Genomic DNA, 20,822 nt, shown 5'->3' on the forward strand with positions numbered 1-20,822 from the left:
CAGAAAAGTAAATTTTCATTCATTATTTTTTGTTCTAGAAGTGTGTTAATTTCGTCCTTGATTTCGTTTTCCAAATGGCGCAAATCATTATGGTGCCTTCAACGCAAAGACAATAAATGAAACGCTTGCAGCGTAAAACGTAATGAATATAATGAATATAGCAATGAGTATTTAATAAAGTATCAGTATATTCCACAAATTGTGCTCAATCGTCTTAATTTACTTTTGTGTATTTTTTAAATGGCTGCAGAAAACCACTTCACGTTTTGACCCACCTGGTAGTATGTTAAGTGCCTTGTTTTACACCAGCTTGAGAGTTTGGCAGTTCTCGCGAGTGACAGTGGTCGCAAATTGCATTTGCGACCCGGACATGTTTGACGCTGTCAAATCCTATGTGCTAGTATACGGATGCCCTCAGGCTGGTATAAACGCACAGCACCAGTCAACTGGTGATCTAAATATGGCGTGCCGTTGACGTTCAAGTAACTGGCGCCAATTACTGGTCAATGTGTAAAGCGGACCTTACACGGTCAACTTTATTGACAATATGATGACATTTGGGAGCATAATGACAGCTGAACATGGCCGACGACGCAGAAATCCGGATTTTCTGATTTTCGAGCATCAATATCGTGACATTTCATATGGATGCATGATGTTGACGTTTTACCTCACGGACTTCCAGACTGAGTTGCCAGATATGCAAGCGCACATTTAATTTTTGTTAGTCTTTTTTGCGATTGCAATTAAAATTTATAAACTACTGAAATTGTAGGAATCATAAATGGAAGCTTTTGGTTTGGAAAACCGATACTTTGAATAGCAAAATACGGTACTTTTCACGATACAAATCAAAACTTCAAAGTAAACTGACAATGTGATGGTGAGAGAGTGGATGAAACTTAACAACGTTTTAGGAATTTTTTAACGTTGAACTCGGTCATTCTTTGCGCTAGTGAGCGGGTTGTGTGTTTCTTCGAACTCCGCTATAAAATTTGAAGAATGAGAAGATCTGGGAAAATCACAGACGAAAAAACATTATGTGTTAATTCAAGCTACAGTAGAATCCCGATAAGGTCGTGTACACCAGTGGCTAAATAATGTAAAAGCCATGACTACAACAAAAGAGCATGGGACTACCACTCACTAACAAATTCCGGAAAGGCCTATTGATTTACTATGGAACTCGCAGTCACGAATAATCCGCAGGGCGGATCACCCGCTCGCGGATAATCGGGGTTCTACTGTCATAGTCTCATTTTTGGAATAAAAACATTTGCTTGCAGATAAAATAACCTGCATATATTTTCGCAAACTAATATAATCTGGCATCTCTGAAACTGAAAGGAACAGTCTGTATTTGTGAAACGAGTATTATGATGTATTTTTGAGAAGAAAAACCGAATTCTAAAGTGTAAATTATGAATGAAAATTAACTTTTACGAATCAAATTAGTATTCTATGTGAATGCAAATCACTTTTTTCCTGCAAGTGGTGAGAAAATCTCATACAAAAATTATGTCTGAAATTTACGTTATATTATAATAATACATTTTAGTAGGAATATCTGAAAATTCAGGGGAAATAGGTTAAGTTAAGGTTAGGACTACGCGCTTCAACTAATTGAATAATACCAAGTAGATATTTTCATTCAAATTTTACCAATTGAAAATTGCCTTTTAGCCTTCTAATCTGATAGAGAATAGTTTGGATCCCAAACTCAAATGTCGCCACTAGCCATCGCGGATATTTTCGTTGTCTCGGGTTGAGGGCGATATTGACCGTGTAAGGTGGAAAAATATTGATTGAGGTTAGATCAGATGTTGAAAGCCTAGCTGTCACGATATTGAAGACACTTATTGTCAATCCGGTTGATCGTGTAAGGTGCCCATAAGGCGGCGGTGACACTGGATGCAGAAAAGTGGTCGTACGAATTGTATGCAATAGTGAAGCTAAACAACCACATTGAGTTGTATTGGTGTGGTTACATTGCTTCCCCCTTGCTTCGTTCGTATTCGTCAGCTTCTATCGAACAAAATTGATTGTTTCTATTCGTACAATCAAATTTTCGTGCGTACTCCTATCCAAAGTAACCTTAGCCTAAATCAGCCATTAGCAGAACAGCTGGCAGCAGTAACGATTACTGTACCAACAGGTATACATATATATAGGTACCTTGGTTGTCACTCCGCGATGACGAATGACGGTGTCGACGTCTGGTGGCGATAACCTTTTAGGGAGGAAAATTAATCTTGATCGGTTCTGTAGGCCGGAAGCAGTTCTAAATTGTCAAAATTTGAATGAAAATTTCTACTTAATGTTATTTTATTAATTAAAGCACATCTTCTGAGCCATCATCAGCTGTTTTTATACAAATTTCCTGATATTTCCATGATTTTATTATCTATTATTATTTTCGCTTCACAAATCGAACACACGTAGCTGAATGCCGCCAACGCCAAGATGCTAAACTATAGGTGTTTCGTTCCTGACACTTTCATGACAATACCTGAGACGAGTAGCGAGACGTAGCTTTCTGAATTATTTACTTTTTGTTTGGTTGTGTGGTTATGGTTTCATATCAACTCGCTAAGGAAAACAACTGAAGGAAGAAATAAACAAATATATATTCGTGAAAAATAGTGTACTATAGCTGCAATAAGGTATTTATATTATATATTATAACCGCTCCATGTAATGTAATTAAACATACACATACTCTTTACAGATACACAGGTCGAAGGCCACTGATCATTCAACAAGAGCCAAAGGTTGTACCGCTCATGGCAACTCTGCACGAGCTGAAGATTGTACCGTCCAGTGACCATTCTACCCTGGATTCCTCGAGTCAAGAGAGACGCACCACGATTGATATGAGGTACAGACTAGGGGGGCGTCGCTGATCAATGGTCAGTTAGACTCCAATAGGAAGTATCCCGTGTCGGCCACACATACATAGTACTGGAGACTGCAACATCCCAATTATGAGATCTTTGTAATACTAACCTCGAGCCAACCGCGAGTAATCGGTTACATATTACTAACATAGTTGTGAGACAAAAATTGTCAAAATATTGGACTCCCGGCCCCGTCAGACTAACGCCACATGTGCCTTAATAAAATATATATTTTGGAAAAAAAAAATTATATATTATTCAATATTTTTGGGGGACAGTGAGGATTTGATGAGCTTGTGAGTGTGATAAAAGTGCTATAAGTCTAAGAAATCTGTTGTCCAACTCCTCCACAGATAATCGTTCATCTCGCGGTTCTCTATCATGCCAAAATTATATTGTGAATATTTTATTTACTTCAGATGCCGTATTATTGTGCAGTAAAAGGATGTGGAAACAAGGTTCTCATAACGAAAAATAACCCGGACATTGTTTACCACACTTTTCTCCGAGATGGAGATAGACTTCATAAATGGATACTTTCTGTGGCCAATCGAAGGATTGGAAACCTCAGAAAAATCAAGGTATATGCTCACGTCATTTCCATAGCAGCAGCTACGATGACCGACATCAAATGCGCCATGAACTTAATGGTACGAGGAAATATAGGATGTTGAATTCGAAAGTTAAACCTTTTTTTCTGCCTTATATGTATCCGCCATTCCATGTCGAACCGATATAGTGGTTCTCCGATTTTCGTGGAAAGTGGTAGATTTGTTCTTTATTATAAAATATTAGACCCGTCTTTTCTTGTTTTTATTTTATTAGGGCTGTGTGGTATACGTTGCAAATCGTGAATATTGTCACCGGATTAAGGGCATTGTAGTGATGTAGAACATTGAACTTTTGACAAGTCTGAAATCGATCCACCGCCGCAACAATAAGAAATTTCTCACCGTGCAATTTTTCGAAATGACTGGTATACTTATCGGCAGTGCGGAAATACTCTCGGCATACAAAGCAGCAGCGCAAAGAGGGGTCCAAATTGTGTTTCAGCATACGTTCCACCGTAGTCACATAACTAATTTCCGATAGAAGTCGATTCGCCGCTACCATCTCTTTAATTTCCTTCAAAACTTTGTCGTTTTTAAAATTGCATCCAGCATACGCAGGAATTTGTTTTGCTTTTTGGAAGTCAACTCTGAAAAATCAACAAATATAATCATTCTTTAGCGGAATAAATCAAACCGACCTACCAGCGTGATTGTTCTGTTCATGCTGCTCCAGTAGGTTTCGCAACCGCTCCATGTTCAATTCAAAATGATTTGGTCGATTACCATTGGCATGCTGTTGGATTGGCTCATTACGTGTTATCAAATCGTGGTTCATCAGCACCCAGCCCAACTCGTCCATTTTGACACGAGTGTTGCGGCGCAGTTTTATCTCTTCGAAAAGTTTTTCGCATAGTTTCCGTTTGATGATGCCTCCGTCCTTGATCAGATTGTGTCGATAAATTCTACCACGTACGATTCTATTTCATGCTTTTGCCCTGGTGATAAAACAAAAAAAAATAACAATCTCTTTTAAATGCTCAATAAAACCACATACGAAAAACGCTGCTTGCTTGGAAATAAAAGCATTGATTGCGCGGCTAGAAGGTAAAATATACTCAAAACATCCTTCTGCACTGTTTTTAATTCGACCGCTGATTGTAGATATCTGAAAAAGTAGAAGCAATTATGAGAAATTGTTATACGAAAAAATCCAGAAAATTACCTGCCTACAGTGAAGCTCGAGCAGCTATTTTGCCAACGAATGCATTGGTGACAAAAGATATGATTTGCTTTGTAAACAAATTTGTTTTTTCACGAGCAATGGCCGAACAGCAATTTTGACATTGCGGTCCACCTATAGTATAACACCTTGGTTAAAACCACTTGCTGCACACTGCAATCAGGTGAAACTTTCCAAATTCCTTTGTAATGATTAGCACTTCCTAACTTGGGGCTTCGAAGTTTTGACGTAGGACTACGTCTAACCGGAAGATATAGGGGGTGAAATGGAAATCTAGGCACTGAACAAGTAGGAAAAAATGCAAGATTTGGAACGCTTATAACTCGAGGATTTCTCAATAGATCGCAAAGGTTTTTGCATCAATTGATAGGAAATATATCTACGCATCTATCATAACGAATAACATTTCATTTTTCTTGAGATAAATAATTAAATATTTGTTAAATATCAAGCATTGTCCAAATGCACTATGTGCCCATTTTTGATTGGTCCATTTTGTGCTCCTCAAATCGTACCGACCAAAACGGGCAACCAGAGCAGCAGCGAAATAGAATGAAGCACGATTGGAAAGGAAAAAGAAAAAAATAAACGAAACATTGGTCGCAGTCTCACACATGCGTAATTCTCGAGCCAGCCAGTCAGCTTAACAGTCCCCGCTCCGCTGCCGTAACGATCATTCTTTGTGTGGACACCGACTGGACAACATCGTTGCTGGACGAGCTGGACGGCGAGGGATCGAGTGCCTTTCTCAAGGCAAGAGGGTGGAGGTGGTAGCGCTGGAGTAAAAGTAGAGTAGAGTTTTCAAAGGGCCTTTCTCAAGGCTAGAGACGAATGAACTGCAAAAGTTTAAAGTCGCTATAATACAAGACCTTCCTTACCTTCCTTCCGTAACGATCATTCTCATTCAAACCGTACACCACATCGGTTCGCATCACAACACATCAACAAACCAACCCAAGCAGCCATGTCTGGACATGGCAAAGGAGGAAAAGTGAAGGGAAAGGCAAAATCCCGCTCGAACCGTGTTGGTTCGCAATTCCCCGTAGGTGTATTCGCCAATTGCTCCTCAAGGGTAGCTAGGCCGAGCGCGTTAGTATCAGTGCACCAGTCCACCTAGCCGGCGTTATATAGTTTCGGCCGTCGAAGTGATTGAGTTGGCTGGCAAAGCTTCTCGCGACGATAAGAAAAGCCGCATTCAGAACAGACCACATTCGATTCGGTGGACATCAAGACAACAACAGGCAGTTGCAGCGAGTGGCGAGTAGCAAACGCAATCGCAAAACGGCAGCAGGTAGCAGAAGAAAAGAGTTTGTTCTTTATACAAATGGCTTTGGTGGCAAATCCTGAACAAGGCGACATCGAGGGCGTTTGAAATGGTTTTTTTCAAAACCACGAGTACGAAGTTTTCTAAATTGGAACCATTCCATAAAACACGGCGCTGTTCAGGGCCATTAAATCTTTCAAAAAAGAGTTTACGAAATACAGTTCAATGCATTCTTAAATATTATCCAAAATAATAATAAAACACAAATTGATTTTTTCATAATTTGTTTACCAGGATATGATGAGTATGAGAATTTGGCAGTTGTGCTGAGCTTATTGATGGTTGGGGACTTTCTCGATTATTCAATTTTCACCAATTCTTAAATTGCTTACAGATTGAAAGTACAGTAATTTACATTTAGTTTGACATTTAGCTAATTGGACGGACCTGTAATTTTTGTAAACATAGAGTTCGGGGTCCAAGTTATGACCCAACATGTCCCAAGCTGGATGGGAAGAAATTTTCCAACTGTGAATCCTGTGGCGAGTGGCAAACGCAATCGCTAAGCAGGAAGGTTTAGCTGAACAAGATGGGTATATCGAGTGATAACAAAAGAATAAACTCTTTAGATTAAAGATGATTTTGTGGTCCTGAAAAGGACCCTTTTTAGTGTTTGCTTCCGAATCAGCAGTCGGAAAACGCTCTTTATTTGGAGCTGGTATACTTCTTCACCGCGTTGGTACCTTCGGAAACCGCATGCAAGTTCACCGGGCAGCAACAGATTGATTGCGATCTGAATTTTCCACGCCGTAATGGTTGACCGCTTATTGTAGTGGGTCAGACGCGGGGCTTCCGCTACGATACGCTCAAAGATGTATTGACGAAGCTCAAGACGCTCATCGCCTTCGATGAGAAACCGGTGTCGGAATGATCCTGATCCAGCACCTTATGATGTATATAGCATATAATTCCTTCTCTTCCTTCTTGTCGGTTTCCGAGATATTTTTCTGCGCCGTGCCGAACTTTTTGGTGGCTTTTCCATTATTCCACTAGTCTTCGGTGCCTTCGTGTTTGTTAGAAACAACTGCATGTGAATCTAACGAGCGAACAAAACGTAATGAATGTATTTTTCTTCTTTCTTTCTTTGTTTTTAAGAGGCTTTAAACTTAGCAGTTCATTCGCCTCTAGCCCAGTGAAGAGCCACAATAAAACCAGCCCAGAGGGGACTGGCGAAAGGGAAACCAAAAAAATCACTCATCAAATCTGTCCGCTCGACTCTCGGTTAAAGAAGAAGGTAGGAAGGGATCCTATGCTTCATAAGATACTTAATATATGCTGTAAAGAAAAGTAAATATTTACTGATCCGAGGACCGAAGCAGTGACGAAGCACAAATGAGCTAGACTCCAAGCGCAGGGCGTGTTCCAAAAACAAAAAAACACAAAAAAAGGTCCTTCTCAGGAGGATGGGAAGGAAAGGAGTGGAAAGGATTTGGGTGGGATTAGAGGAGTGGAAGGGGGTGGGAGTGGTATGGGAAGGAAAGAGGGGAGGAGTAGGGTGTGGGGTGGTTGTGAAATGAAATGAAATACAGTTTGAATAAAATATAGTGGTTTTGAATTTAATGGTATATAGTAGAGCTGAAAAATGGAGAGGTTTATTTAATGAATTTATCCTCCTTGGTGAGTGTGGCTGTAAAGTTAGGAAATCAGTTAAGTAATGTAATAAATGGAATATGTATGTGAGAATATGTATTAATAGATGCGTGTATATATATGTATGTAGGTACATACATGTATATAAACACATGAACACGCATACATGACCGTGAAGTGGCGAACTGTAATAAATGAACAATTTCAAAAGTATTTAATGTTTCGGTTTAGATTTTACCAAAGAAGTCGGTTTCTTTCAGAAACGCAATAAGATTGGTTTCTTGGGTCTCGTCTCTACTGAGGATATCTCGGAGACTCTGACCTATATTGTGTCGGGCTCGAGCATCTTTGGTATGTTGGCATTCTAATAGAAGATGGCTAACGGAAACGGGTGCTACGTTGCAAGCACATTGGGGTTTTTCGGCTCTGTAGAACAAGTGTAAGTGGGTGAAGTTAGTGTGCCCAATTCGAAGACGGGTAAGGACTTGCCTTTCCCTACTATTGAGACGGTCCTCCCAAGGGAGAGTGGAATTTTTGATTTTATGAAGATGAGTGGGACGGCTGTTTATCCAGTCTATGTCCCAACATTCACGGACTTGCTGTTTTACCCAGCGGACAATATCAGATGGAGGACAGGGCGTGTCTGGGGGTTCCATTTTGCTGCCCTTGCCGGCCAGTATGTCGGCGGCTGTGTTTCCGCGGATTCCTGAGTGACCAGGAACCCAGCAGAAGGAGATGTTTTTATCTGAAGCAGCCTCTTCTGTTTGTATTATCCATGGGTGTTTGCTGTTTCCACTTAGAAGGTCATGGAGACAGCTAGCTGAGTCGGAAAATATTGTGGTAGGAAGGAAATCATGGGTGCATTCTTGGGTAGCTATTAAAAGAGCGAAAGCGTCCGCACTGAAGATGGAGCATTGCGGTGGAAGAGAAAAGCTACCTACGTATCTACTCTCAAAAATTCCACATCCAACTCCATCGGCATTGACTGAACCATCTGTATATACCTGGTGATTAATTTGAAAATTGGATGCAATGAGGTTATTGAAGCAAGCTTTGATTTTTGGAGAAGGGTCTCCCGCTCGGACAGCCTTAAGAAGATCAAGGTTAATGTTCGGCGGTTTGACGTTCCAATTTCTTCCCGTAGCAGATGGCCGTTCACAAATATTGGGGAGGTCTTTGTTTGTGAGGTTGTTGAATAATGTTTTGGCCCTGCGTATTAGTGGGACATTGTGGTCACTGTCGGGAAGTGACAAGTGACGGATGGCTTTATTTGTGATGGCTTTTGTCGCCAGGTGTTTGAGGGGAAGTTGACCACTTTCAGCCATTACGGCAAGAGTGGGGCTAGTGGGAAAAGCTCCGATTGCAATCCTGACTGCTTTATTGTAAACTGGTTGAATGGTGTTTAACACACCGTCCCCTCCGCGGCTGAAGGTGCCTATTCCGTATAGGATTTTTGGGATCAACCAAACGTTTACAATATTCAGCAGTGTTTTTCTGTGACCAGAGGCTAGGTTGCCTGCAATAGCCTTGATGATTTTTTTTTTTTTTTCCCAAAATATATATTTTTATAAAGGCTCATATGGCGTTAGCCTCACGGGGCCGGGAGTTCAATACAATTTTTCTTATTATCTATGTTAGTAATATGTAACCGATTACTCGTGGTTGGCTCGAGGTTAGTATTACAAGTGTTTTCGTAATTGGGATGTTGCTGTCTCCAATGCTCTGTACGTGTGCCCGACACGGGATACTTCCTATTGGGATGCAGCTGACCATTAATCAGCAACGCCCCCCTAGTCTGTACCTCATATCTAGCGTGGTGCGTCTTTCTCGATTCGAGGAATCCAGGATAGAATGGTCACTAGCCGGCGCAATCATCAGTTCGTGTAGAGTTGTCATGATCGGTACAACCTTTGGCTCTTGTTGAATGATCAGTGGACTGCACAACCTTTGGCCCGTGTGTCTGTAAAGAGTGTGTGTATGTATTGCCGCGACTAAGTAAAAGTTTATCGATCGGATAGGAGGGATATGAAACGGGGACACAACGAAGGAAACATCATTAAACGTTGACATCGGCGTTTCTGAGGAACAGGTATAGATGAAGCAGAAGATCAGGATCACGGCTACCTAAGATATCCCGGACGGGGATATCCGATTGTCTGCCTTGTGCTCTTAGTGCTCTAGAGAGCTGAGAGCGAGCAGCATGGAACCGGATACACGACCAGACAACATGCTCGATGTCGTGGTAGCCATCGCCACAATCACAAAGATTGTTTGCTGCGAGCCCAATGCGATAGAGATGCGCGTTTAGGTTGTAGTGATTGGACATAAGCCGAGATATCACGCGAATGAAATCACGACCTATATTCAATCCCTTGAACCATGCCCTCGTCGAAACCTTAGGGATAATCGTGTGTAACCAACGACCGAACTCATCTCCACTCCACATGCGCTGCCAACTTACGAGCATATACTGACGAGGAATGTGGAAAAATTCATTATAAGCAATTTGCCTTTCAAAAAGAGTGCCTTCTAAAGCGCCCACCTTAGCTAGCGAGTCCGCTTTCTCATTCCCCGGAATCGAGCAATGAGAGGGAACCCATGCTAAGGTAATCTTGAATAATTTTTCGACCAAAACACTCAATAGTTGTCTTATTCTTGTTAGGAAATAAGATGAGCGTTTATCAACCTTCATTGAGCGGATTGCCTCTAATGAGCTGAGACTGTCTGAAAAAATAAAATAGTGGTCGATGGGCAATGTTTCAATGATCCCCAGTGCGTAGTATATCGCACCCAGTTCAGCAACATATACGGTACAAGGATCTTTGAGTTTGAAAGAGGCACTGGAATTTTCATTGAAGATGCCAAAGCCAGTGGACCCGTTTATGAATGAACCGTCAGTAAAGAACATTTTATCAGATCTAACTATGCCCCCATATTCTGCCGAAAATATCGGCCTTGATGATGTTCAGCTTCATTCTGGTGGCTATTTTGGTCTTTTGGGAATGTGGTAAGAAGTTGAGTTTCTTATCAAAAGTAACTCCTAGTATTTTCAATGTCCTCGTTGTGGGGATCGGGATTTTGTTAAGTTGAAGATAGGTTCTCCTACTGAGATGTTTTCCAATGTGCATGTGCTTGGATTTCTCCGGGGAAATTTTAAAACCTGTTTTTAGAGCCCAGTTTTGGATGGAGTCTAAGGTTTTTTGAAGCCTCTTTCTCTGATTTAAGCCGAAGCAGCTCGTAAAGATAAGAGTTATGTCATCTGCATAGACTATGATCTTTATGTGATCGGGAAATAGTTCGAAGATGGATTGCATAGCAATGTTGAAAAGGGTAGGTGAAAGTGCTGAGCCTTGGGGGAAACCGTTTTCAGGGATTTTTTAAGAAGACCTATGGTTTTTTGACGTAGGACTACGTCTAACCGGAAGATATAGGGGGTGAAATGGAAATCTAGGCACTGAACAAGTAGGAAAAAATGCAAGATTTGGAACGCTTATAACTCGAGGATTTCTCAATAGATCGCAAAGGTTTTTGCATCAATTGATAGAAAATATATCTACGCATCTATCATAACGAATAACATTTCATTTTTCTTGAGATAAATAATTAAATATTTGTTAAATATCAAGCATTGTCCAAATGCACTATGTGCCCATTTTTGATTGGTCCATTTTGTGCTCCTCAAATCGTACCGACCAAAACGGGCAACCAGAGCAGCAGCGAAATAGAATGAAGCACGATTGGAAAGGAAAAAGAAAAAAATAAACGAAACATTGGTCGCAGTCTCACACATGCGTAATTCTCGAGCCAGCCAGTCAGCTTAACAGTCCCCGCTCCGCTGCCGTAACGATCATTCTTTGTGTGGACACCGACTGGACAACATCGTTGCTGGACGAGCTGGACGGCGAGGGATCGAGTGCCTTTCTCAAGGCAAGAGGGTGGAGGTGGTAGCGCTGGAGTAAAAGTAGAGTAGAGTTTTCAAAGGGCCTTTCTCAAGGCTAGAGACGAATGAACTGCAAAAGTTTAAAGTCGCTATAATACAAGACCTTCCTTACCTTCCTTCCGTAACGATCATTCTCATTCAAACCGTACACCACATCGGTTCGCATCACAACACATCAACAAACCAACCCAAGCAGCCATGTCTGGACATGGCAAAGGAGGAAAAGTGAAGGGAAAGGCAAAATCCCGCTCGAACCGTGTTGGTTCGCAATTCCCCGTAGGTGTATTCGCCAATTGCTCCTCAAGGGTAGCTAGGCCGAGCGCGTTAGTACCAGTGCACCAGTCCACCTAGCCGGCGTTATATAGTTTCGGCCGTCGAAGTGATTGAGTTGGCTGGCAAAGCTTCTCGCGACGATAAGAAAAGCCGCATTCAGAACAGACCACATTCGATTCGGTGGACATCAAGACAACAACAGGCAGTTGCAGCGAGTGGCGAGTAGCAAACGCAATCGCAAAACGGCAGCAGGTAGCAGAAGAAAAGAGTTTGTTCTTTATACAAATGGCTTTGGTGGCAAATCCTGAACAAGGCGACATCGAGGGCGTTTGAAATGGTTTTTTTCAAAACCACGAGTACGAAGTTTTCTAAATTGGAACCATTCCATAAAACACGGCGCTGTTCAGGGCCATTAAATCTTTCAAAAAAGAGTTTACGAAATACAGTTCAATGCATTCTTAAATATTATCCAAAATAATAATAAAACACAAATTGATTTTTTCATAATTTGTTTACCAGGATATGATGAGTATGAGAATTTGGCAGTTGTGCTGAGCTTATTGATGGTTGGGGACTTTCTCGATTATTCAATTTTCACCAATTCTTAAATTGCTTACAGATTGAAAGTACAGTAATTTACATTTAGTTCGACATTTAGCTAATTGGACGGACCTGTAATTTTTGTAAACATAGAGTTCGGGGTCCAAGTTATGACCCAACATGTCCCAAGCTGGATGGGAAGAAATTTTCCAACTGTGAATCCTGTGGCGAGTGGCAAACGCAATCGCTAAGCAGGAAGGTTTAGCTGAACAAGATGGGTATATCGAGTGATAACAAAAGAATAAACTCTTTAGATTAAAGATGATTTTGTGGTCCTGAAAAGGACCCTTTTTAGTGTTTGCTTCCGAATCAGCAGTCGGAAAACGCTCTTTATTTGGAGCTGGTATACTTCTTCACCGCGTTGGTACCTTCGGAAACCGCATGCAAGTTCACCGGGCAGCAACAGATTGATTGCGATCTGAATTTTCCACGCCGTAATGGTTGACCGCTTATTGTAGTGGGTCAGACGCGGGGCTTCCGCTACGATACGCTCAAAGATGTATTGACGAAGCTCAAGACGCTCATCGCCTTCGATGAGAAACCGGTGTCGGAATGATCCTGATCCAGCACCTTATGATGTATATAGCATATAATTCCTTCTCCTCCTTCTTGTCGGTTTCCGAGATATTTTTCTGCGCCGTGCCGAACTTTTTGGTGGCTTTTCCATTATTCCACTAGTCTTCGGTGCCTTCGTGTTTGTTAGAAACAACTGCATGTGAATCTAACGAGCGAACAAAACGTAATGAATGTATTTTTCTTCTTTCTTTCTTTGTTTTTAAGAGGCTTTAAACTTAGCAGTTCATTCGCCTCTAGCCCAGTGAAGAGCCACAATAAAACCAGCCCAGAGGGGACTGGCGAAAGGGAAACCAAAAAAATCACTCATCAAATCTGTCCGCTCGACTCTCGGTTAAAGAAGAAGGTAGGAAGGGATCCTATGCTTCATAAGATATTTAATATATGCTGTAAAGAAAAGTAAATATTTACTGATCCGAGGACCGAAGCAGTGACGAAGCACAAATGACCTAGACTCCAAGCGCAGGGCGTGTTCCAAAAACAAAAAAACACAAAAAACAGGAAGTGGGTTATATCTATGGTATAACCGCAAGGGTGACGTAGGACTATCGTTGATTTAGAGATCATTTGTTTGAAGTTGAATCTGAATTCATTCTGAATGAATGAATATTTGGAGAACTTCGAAAACGAGAGCGTTACGTTGGAGCCACAAGGTTTTATGCATCCAATATTGGATACGGAAATATCCTACTGATGGGGAAGAATAATCTTCAGAAGCTATCCTGTTGATTGCGATTGATTGAAAAATCACAAAACCAAATGTATTTGGTCACAGTGTTTCATGGATAGAAAACATTAAAATAAACTCTTTCACATGAATGTAATTTTAAATTCCCAGAGGAACTGGCAGATTATTTTCAGTAACGATTAGATATTTCCACATTTTCCTCGATACTGGAAGCCCACCAGTGGTTAATGCTAACTCGATAACCATCTGTTAATAGCACTTGATTGAAACATATTTGGTCACAGTGTTACATGGATAGAAAACATTCAATTAAACTCTTTCACATGAATATATTTTGAAAATTCCCAGAGGAACTGGCAGATTATTTTCCAGCAATGATTAGATCTTTCCGGAACTTTCCCGATGCTAAATGGCATCCTAACGGAAAGAGTTCTGCGCGTGTATGTGTCGATCCTTCGCCGTCCACCTCCTCCAGCACGTTAGGCAACGATGTTGTCTTGTCGATGTCCTCACGAAAAATGAATGTGTCTCACCACCAGAATATCGCTTAAGTATGCTTTTTGTGTGTGATTGAATCGAGAGAAGGTGTGGTTTACGATGGCAATTTGGAAGGCAAACTAGAGGGGAATGAACTCTCTGAGCTCGGAACTTTCGGCGACTGAGCAATAATCCATTGCGGGCGCATACAATATTGGATACGGAAATATCCTACTGATGGGGAAGAATAATCTTCTGAAGCTATCCTGTTAATTGCGATTGATTAAAAAACCACAAAACCAAATGTATTTGGTCACAGTGTTACATGGATAGAAAACATTCAATTAAACTCTTTCACATGAAGATATTTTGAAAATTCCCAAAGGAACTGGCAGATTATTTTCAGTAACGATTAGATATTTCCACATTTTCCTCGATACTGGAAACCCACCAGTGGTTAATGCCAACTCGATAACCACCTGTTAATAGCACTTGATTGAAACATATTTGGTCGCAGTGTAACATGGATAGAAAACATTCAATTAAACTCTTTCACATGAATATATTTTGAAAATTCCCAGAGGAATTGGCAGATTATTTTCCAGCAATGATTAGATCTTTCCGGAACTTTCCCGATGCTGAGTGGCATCCTAACGGAAAGAGTTCTGCGCGTGTATGTGTCGATCCTTCGCCGTCCACCTCCTCCAGCACGTTAGGCAACGATGTTGTCTTGTCGATGTCCTCACGAAAAATGAATGTGTCTCTTCTTCTTCTTCTTCTTTTTGGCTTTAAGAGGGTTTAAACTTTTCAGTTCATTCGCCTCTAGCTCTGAGAAGAGCCATTGAGCACCAGTCTTGAGGAGGCTGGTGAAAAAGAAGAAAAAACCATATTCAGCGGACCTGTCTGCTCAGATGTAAAACCGGGCGAAGGCAGGAAAGGATCCTATGCCATATAAGATGTTTAATATGAGCTGTAACGTAATTGTATTGTTATTAATTAGTACCAAAGCGGCGACGAAGCATCGTAGAACCAAGCTCTAGAACAAAGGGAAAGGGAGGGAATGGGGTGGGGGGTGGGTGAAAAGGAAAGGAAAGGTAAGGAGAAGGGGTGGGATGGAGTGGGAAGGAATGATGTGATGTTGGGTGATTTATAAATGTAGTTAGTTTAATGGTGTTAGTAAAATGCTGGATAAGTATGAATTAGTGTGGTTAGAATTGAGTAAATAAAATAATAATATGTTTAAAAGGTATGCTGTTTGATTATATAGTACTGCTGCATATGCTGGAAAAAGTTAATTTGTGAGTTATATATGGAAGATGTTTGTGTTTATATATTTTTATTTGTTTTAATATTTTTGTATGTTATATGTTTATAGATGCATACACATACATACGCCATTTTTGTTAGATTTGTAATTTTGTACATAAACCTGTGCATGCATGCGCATGTACATGCATACATATATATACATTTTATTTACTTATATCTACATGTATATGCATACGCGGCGGTGAAGTGACTAACTGAAATAAGAGTGTATTTTAGATTTTACCAAAGAAGCCGGTTTCTTTCAGAAACGCAATCAAATTGGTTTCCTGTGTCTCGTCTCTACTGAGAATGTCTCGGAGACTCTGACCTATATTGTGTCGGACACGAGCATCTTTGGTGTGTTGGCATTCTAGTAGAAGATGCCTAACTGAAACTTGGGCTGAGTTACATGCGCAAAGTGGTCTTTCGGTTTTCTTCATTAGGTGTGAGTGTGTGAAAAAAGTGTGTCCAATTCGAAGACGGGTTAGCACCCGTCTTTCTTTGCTGTTGTTTTGATCAAACCAAGGAAGTGTGGTATTTTTGATTTGATGGAGATGGGTGGGAGGGCTATTTAGCCAGCCTATGTTCCAGCTTTCGCGAATTTGCTGTTTGACCCAGCGAACTATATCAGTTCGAGGACAGGGTATAACTGGTGGTTCCATTTTGCTACCCTTACCGGCCAGTTTGTCTGCGGCTGTGTTTCCGAGGATTCCGGAATGACCAGGAACCCAACAGTAGGAGATGTTTTTTTCTGAAGCAGCCTCTTCTGTCTGTATTATCCATGGGTGTTTACTGTTTCCACTGAGCAGGTCTTGAAGACAGCTGGCTGAATCGGAGAAAATTACCGTAGGAAGGTGATCATGGGTACACTCTTGTGTAGCTATTAATAGAGCAAAAGCTTCCGCACTGAAGATGGAGCATTGCGGTGGAAGAGAAAAGCTACCGGTGTATCTGTTCTCGAAAATTCCACACCCAACTCCATCGGAGTTAACAGAACCGTCTGTGTAGACCTGGTGTTTGTTTTGAAAGTGATGAATGTGTCTCACCACCAGAATATCGCTTAAGTATGCTTTTTGTGTGTGATTGAATCGAGAGAAGGTGTGGTTTACGATGGCAATTTGGAAGGCAAACTAGAGGGGAATGAACTCTCTGAGCTCGGAACTTTCGGCGACTGAGCAATAATCGATTGCGGGCGCATACAATATTGGATACGGAAATATCCTACTGATGGAGAAGAATAATCTTCTGAAGCTATCCTGTTAATTGCGATTGATTGAAAAACCACAAAACCAAATGTATTTGGTCACAGTGTTACATGGATAGAAAACATTCAATTAAACTCTTTCACATGAATATATTTTGAAAATTCCCAAAGGAACTGGCAGATTATTTTCAGTAACGATTAGATATTTCCACATTTTCCTCGATACTGGAAGCCCACCAGTGGTTAATGCCAACTCGATAACCACCTGTTAATAGCACTTGATTGAAACATATTTGGTCACAGTGTAACATGGATAGAAAACATTCAATTAAACTCTTTCACATGAATATATTTTGAAAATTCCCAGAGGAACTGGCAGATTATTTTCCAGCAATGATTAGATCTTTCCGGAACTTTCTCGATGCTGAATGGCATCCTAACGGAAAGAGTTCTGCGCGTGTATGTGTCGATCCTTCGCCGTCCACCTCCTCCAGCACGTTAGGCAACGATGTTGTCTTGTCGATGTCCTCACGAAAAATGAATGTGTCTCACCACCAGAATATCGCTGAGGTATGCTTTTTGTGTGTGATTGAATCGAGAGAAGGTGTGGTTTACGATGGCAATTTGGAAGGCAAACTAGAGGGGAATGAACTCTCTGAGCTCGGAACTTTCGGCGACTGAGCAATAATCGATTGCGGGCGCATACAATATTGGATACGGAAATATCCTACTGATGGGGAAGAATAATCTTCTGAAGCTATCCTGTTAATTGCGATTGATTGAAAAACCACAAAACCAAATGTATTTGGTCACAGTGTTACATGGATAGAAAACATTCAATTAAACTCTTTCACATGAATATATTTTGAAAATTCCCAAAGGAACTGGCAGATTATTTTCAGTAACGATTAGATATTTCCACATTTTCCTCGATACTGGAAGCCCACCAGTGGTTAATGCCAACTCGATAACCACCTGTTAATAGCACTTGATTGAAACATATTTGGTCACAGTGTAACATGGATAGAAAACATTCAATTAAACTCTTTCACATGAATATATTTTGAAAATTCCCAAAGGAACTGGCAGATTATTTTCAGTAACGATTAGATATTTCCACATTTTCCTCGATACTGGAAGCCCACCAGTGGTTAATGCCAACTCGATAACCACCTGTTAATAGCCGCGCGTGTATGTGTGTGTAGCGATGTCTTCCCAGGGAACCGTTTGTGGCATCACTCTCCTCCTGATAGATTCCCTTCTGGCCTAGGGTGCACAAACAGGCTCTTGGTGACACCGTTCATCCGCGCTTTCATGATAAATAAAGAGCTTCACCGCAACAGCGACAACATGCTCCAATCGCTGTTCAATTAGAACTGAGTGGATTTCCGAGCGCCGCTCGCTTATATACCGATTGGTGATTTCAATAGCCTGTTTTGAAAGCAATTTTAAGACTATTGAAACAAGTTTTTGGATCAAAAAGTAATAAGTATATAACGCGTAGACATTTTATCTTTCGAATGAAGTGTTTATCATACCATTTCGTTCAGTTGTTTAGGAGCTATTAACGCTCAAAATCTCGGTCTCCGGCGTAACGCTTTCGTTTTCGAAACTTTGATTTTACACCCCGGTATAGAAATGAAAGACGTAGTCCTACGTCAAAAAGGTCCTTCTCAGGAGGATGGGAAGGAAAGGAGTGGAAAGGATTTGGGTGGGATTAGAGGAGTGGAAGGGGGTGGGAGTGGTATGGGAAGGAAAGAGGGGAGGAGTAGGGTGTGGGGTGGTTGTGAAATGAAATGAAATACAGTTTGAATAAAATATAGTGGTTTTGAATTTAATGGTATATAGTAGAGCTGAAAAATGGAGAGGTTTATTTAATGAATTTATCCTCCTTGGTGAGTGTGGCTGTAAAGTTAGGAAATCAGTTAAGTAATGTAATAAATGGAATATATATGTGAGAATATGTATTAATAGATGCGTGTATATATATGTATGTAGGTACATACATGTATATAAACACATGAACACGCATACATGACCGTGAAGTGGCGAACTGTAATAAATGAACAATTTCAAAAGTATTTAATGTTTCGGTTTAGATTTTACCAAAGAAGTCGGTTTCTTTCAGAAACGCAATAAGATTGGTTTCTTGGGTCTCGTCTCTACTGAGGATATCTCGGAGACTCTGACCTATATTGTGTCGGGCTCGAGCATCTTTGGTATGTTGGCATTCTAATAGAAGATGGCTAACGGAAACGGGTGCTACGTTGCAAGCACATTGGGGTTTTTCGGCTCTGTAGAACAAGTGTGAGTGGGTGAAGTTAGTGTGCCCAATTCGAAGACGGGTAAGGACTTGCCTTTCCCTACTATTGAGACGGTCCTCCCAAGGGAGAGTGGAATTTTTGATTTTATGAAGATGAGTGGGATGGCTGTTTATCCAGTCTATGTCCCAACATTCACGGACTTGCTGTTTTACCCAGCGGACAATATCAGATGGAGGACAGGGCGTGTCTGGGGGTTCCATTTTGCTGCCCTTGCCGGCCAGTATGTCGGCGGCTGTGTTTCCGCGGATTCCTGAGTGACCAGGAACCCAGCAGAAGGAGATGTTTTTATCTGAAGCAGCCTCTTCTGTTTGTATTATCCATGGGTGTTTGCTGTTTCCACTTAGAAGGTCATGGAGACAGCTAGCTGAGTCGGAAAATATTGTGGTAGGAAGGAAATCATGGGTGCATTCTTGGGTAGCTATTAAAAGAGCGAAAGCGTCCGCACTGAAGATGGAGCATTGCGGTGGAAGAGAAAAGCTACCTATGTATCTACTCTCAAAAATTCCACATCCAACTCCATCGGCATTGACTGAACCATCTGTATATACCTGGTGATTAATTTGAAAATTGGATGCAATGAGGTTATTGAAGCAAGCTTTGATTTTTGGAGAAGGGTCTCCCGCTCGGACAGCCTTAAGAAGATCAAGGTTAATGTTCGGCGGTTTGACGTTCCAATTTCTTCCCGTAGCAGATGGCCGTTCACAAATATTGGGGAGGTCTTTGTTTGTGAGGTTGTTGAATAATGTTTTGGCCCTGCGTATTAGTGGGACATTGTGGTCACTGTCGGGAAGTGACAAGTGACGGATGGCTTTATTTGTGATGGCTTTTGTCGCCAGGTATTTGAGGGGAAGTTGACCACTTTCAGCCATTACGGCAAGAGTGGGGCTAGTGGGAAAAGCTCCGATTGCAATTCTGACTGCTTTATTGTAAACTGGTTGAATGGTGTTTAACACACCGTCCCCTCCGCGGCTGAAGGTGCCTATTCCGTATAGGATTTTTGGGATCAACCAAACGTTTACAATATTCAGCAGTGTTTTTCTGTGACCAGAGGCTAGGTTGCCTGCAATAGCCTTGATGATGTTCAGCTTCATTCTGGTGGCTATTTTGGTCTTTTGGGAATGTGGTAAGAAGTTGAGTTTCTTATCAAAAGTAACTCCTAGTATTTTCAATGTCCTCGTTGTGGGGATCGGGATTTTGTTAAGTTGAAGATAGGTTCTCCTACTGAGATATTTTCCAATGTGCATGTGCTTGGATTTCTCCGGGGAAATTTTAAAACCTGTTTTTAGAGCCCATTTTTGGATGGAGTCTAAGGTTTTTTGAAGCCTCTTTCTCTGATTTAAGCCGAAGCAGCTCGTAAAGATAAGAGTTATGTCATCTGCATAGACTATGATCTTTATGTGATCGGGAAATAGTTCGAAGATGGATTGCATAGCAATGTTGAAAAGGGTAGGTGAAAGTGCTGAGCCTTGGGGGAAACCGTTTTCAGGGATTTTTTAAGAAGACCTATGGTTTTTTGACGTAGGACTACGTCTAACCGGAAGATATAGGGGGTGAAATGGAAATCTAGGCACTGAACAAGTAGGAAAAAATGCAAGATTTGGAACGCTTATAACTCGAGGATTTCTCAATAGATCGCAAAGGTTTTTGCATCAATTGATAGAAAATATATCTACGCATCTATCATAACGAATAACATTTCATTTTTCTTGAGATAAATAATTAAATATTTGTTAAATATCAAGCATTGTCCAAATGCACTATGTGCCCATTTTTGATTGGTCCATTTTGTGCTCCTCAAATCGTACCGACCAAAACGGGCAACCAGAGCAGCAG

The 20,822-nt window shown here is 41.1% G+C and overlaps 2 long non-coding RNA genes across 2 annotated transcripts; one reads left to right on the plus strand and one right to left on the minus strand.

Annotated features, from left to right (window-relative positions):
• Window positions 1–2,464: 2,464 nt before the first annotated feature.
• Window positions 2,465–3,585, plus strand: LOC129762681 (uncharacterized). Its single transcript, XR_008740694.1, has 2 exons — window positions 2,465–2,663; window positions 2,729–3,585. It is a non-coding gene; the product is annotated as an uncharacterized LOC129762681 (long non-coding RNA).
• Window positions 3,586–3,709: 124 nt separating this feature from the next.
• Window positions 3,710–4,795, minus strand: LOC129762680 (uncharacterized). The gene is made up of 4 exons (XR_008740693.1): window positions 4,671–4,795; window positions 4,503–4,613; window positions 4,151–4,443; window positions 3,710–4,095 (listed from the first exon to the last, which is right to left on the minus strand). It is a non-coding gene; the product is annotated as an uncharacterized LOC129762680 (long non-coding RNA).
• Window positions 4,796–20,822: the final 16,027 nt, after the last annotated feature.

This window comes from Toxorhynchites rutilus, chromosome 1 (genome assembly GCF_029784135.1).
Source record: "Toxorhynchites rutilus septentrionalis strain SRP chromosome 1, ASM2978413v1, whole genome shotgun sequence".
NCBI lineage: Eukaryota > Metazoa > Arthropoda > Insecta > Diptera > Culicidae > Toxorhynchites > Toxorhynchites rutilus.